This window comes from Mastomys coucha, unplaced genomic scaffold, assembly GCF_008632895.1.
Source record: "Mastomys coucha isolate ucsf_1 unplaced genomic scaffold, UCSF_Mcou_1 pScaffold7, whole genome shotgun sequence".
NCBI classification, from domain to species: Eukaryota; Metazoa; Chordata; class Mammalia; order Rodentia; family Muridae; genus Mastomys; species Mastomys coucha.
Window position 1 is genome coordinate 26,370,862 of NW_022196913.1, and position 2,810 is coordinate 26,373,671.

The window sequence follows — 2,810 nt, forward strand, 5'->3', positions numbered from 1 at the left end:
AGTTTGAGGTTCAAATATAACCCAGGAGATATTAAGGCTGTGGAACAAAGACACACAAATTGGAAGGGGAAAGGCTACCCTAGGAGTGAACCTGCTTACCTAAGGGGAAGACATCAGGGAAACTGAAGCAGTGTAGTGGTCCAGTGAGGTGTCTCAGCAAGGAAGGCACTCTCTGCCTAACCTGACAGCCTGACTTCCATCCTGGAATCTTATGGTAGAAAGTGAGAACCAGTTCCTGGGAATTGTCCTTCAGCTTCTACATGCACACCATGACAAATGTGTATGCCCAGATATAAACATATACATGCATAAAGAATAAGTAAAATTTAAAGATATAATATCAGAAACATAATGAAAGTTGAAACAACTCAAATGTTTGATATATTAAAACACTTGAAGCAACAGGCTCCTCAAGTGTTTGTCTATATGCCTTGGGTAAGAGACATGCATTTCCAAGCACCTGTGCACAGGACATAGGTAAAATGCATCGATTTAGGACCTGATGTTTGGAATTATAAGATGGGAAAATGACAAAGTAAAATAAGAAAGGAAGGAATGAGTTGGACAACAATTAGGCTCTATCTAACAATGCTGCAGATGACCACTGTCAGGATAAACAAGAGTTCAAACAATATGACTTTCCAAATGTGGAGCTCAAAATGTGTGGCTAAAGAATTTAGATATTTGTTCTATAATAGTAATGTGATGGTTTGTTTGAGGATAGCCCTATAGGCTTATATTTGAATGGTTAGTCATCAGGGAGGGACCAAAGGAAAGTAGTATTAGGAGCTGTGACTTTGTTGGAGAAAGTATGTCATTAGGGATGGTCTTGGAGTTAGGGACCTACACCTGGCTCATTCTCTGTCTCTGTCTCTGTCTCTCTCCCTCTCTCTCTGTTTCTGTCTTCAGACCAGGATTTGACTCTCAGCTATGTTTCTTAATTCTTTTTATGAAACTGCTATAGCCTGATGCCAAAATCACAGAAAGACTTAACAAAAAAGAAAAGTATCGATCAATAGCTGTGATAATTTTGTACATAGCAGATCTTAAGATTCTACCAGGAAATGTTTACGTGTGATAAACACATCCAGCAAAGTTGCACATCCAAAATTAACACATGAAAATTAGTAGTCTTCCTGTACATAAAACAAAAACCTACCAAGAAAGAAATTAGAGAAATAGTACCTTCCACAATAGTCTTTTTAAAAAAAACTTAGGGTAACTCTAAGTAAGTGAACTAAACTTTGAAACTAAGACATTGAAGAAATACATTGAAGCAGACACCAGATGGTGAAAAGTTTCTCTCATATTTATAGCTGTGCAGGATTAATATTGTGAAAAGTGTGCATCTTATCAAAACCAATTTACATATTCAGTGTAATCCTATCCCCCAAAAGTTCAACACAATTCTTCACAGAAATCGAAAAAGCACAGTGTTCAAATTTTATATAAAAATTTTAAAAAAGCCAACCCAGAGTGATAAAAACACAGAAGGAGGTATCACCTTCCCAGATTCAAGTTGCAGAGATATAGTAGTAAAACAAAAGTGCTATTACTGTAAAAGAAGACATGGTGATCGTGAAATTGAAATGAAGATTCAGACATAAGTCTACACATCTATGGACTGTAGTGTCCCGCTGAGCTGCTCTGCCCGGGGCAACAGGTTTCCGGAGGCAGCTGCTCTGCCCAGCTCATCAGGTGTGAAGCACTGGAGACAACACCAGAGATCAAACACTTAGCAGGTCTCATGCTGATGTTAAAGGTTTGCAGGATCTTCCTTTCAAGATCTCCCTCCGGTCTAGTGTTAATTCATTTTCTCGTGTTTATGTTAGATGGGCAAGTTTCCATTTCCTCTGGGTCTGGTTCCTAAGCCTAACTATAAATACTGAGTGAATTACAGTAAAGCTCTCTCTCTTATCACATCTACCTGGCTTCTGTGTCCTTCCTTACTAACCACTTGCTCACACAGATAATTATTCATCCCAGTCCTAGAAGCACCCACCGGGAGACAACAATGGACAACTGTTTTTCTTTCTTTCTTTCTTTCTTTCTTTCCTTCTTTTTGAAAAAGAAGCCAAAAATACAGACTGAAGATAACATAGCATCTTCAACAAATGATGCTAGTCAAACTGTATGGCCCCATGTAGAACAATGAAAAAAAAATATATATATATATATATCCCTACAAAACCTCAATTCCACCTGCCCCTAAAAACATTGCAGACCTAGCTCCTTGTTCAGCAGTAGGTGGCAGAGAGGAGAGAAGCTATGTCTAAGCCCAGTGTTCTGACCTATGAAATATGAATGATTAGTAACCTAACATTTGTTGAAAGAAACAAGGAATAACTCATCTTGTTATCATGACCATTTTTGTCCTGTTGTTATAAGCTGGCCACTGCTGTTATGTCTATTTTTGACTGTTGGGTACACTAGGTGGTCTCTTTCCCAGAGCTCAAGGGTGGGGGCCATATCACTTCAAGGACAGGGTAGGAGATAGCAGTCTTTCTCAAGATTTTCCAAGGATATAGAGGACAAAATGGAATCTGTCCTGCTGCTGCATTTTATCTCTTCACCTCTACTTCACTTAGGAAGCACAGTAGAGCTGACACTGCCTTTGGAGGTTGCAAGGGCATTAAAGATGGAGATCCAGAGTGCTCACACCCAGATCCAAGTCTTTAAATTGACCCGTGCCACTGGGAGTAACTGGGACCAGTGGGACTAGGCACACAGGAACTCCACCACACCAGTGACTCGGGTTCCTTGCAGTCTGTCTGGGCTGGGGTCCAGAGCAGACCTTGGGCACAAGCTCT

General features: G+C 40.0%; 1 pseudogene; it reads left to right on the plus strand.

The window, feature by feature from the left end:
• The first annotated feature begins 2,201 nt into the window (after window positions 1–2,201).
• Window positions 2,202–2,324, plus strand: LOC116082928 (annotated as a pseudogene).
• Window positions 2,325–2,810: the final 486 nt, after the last annotated feature.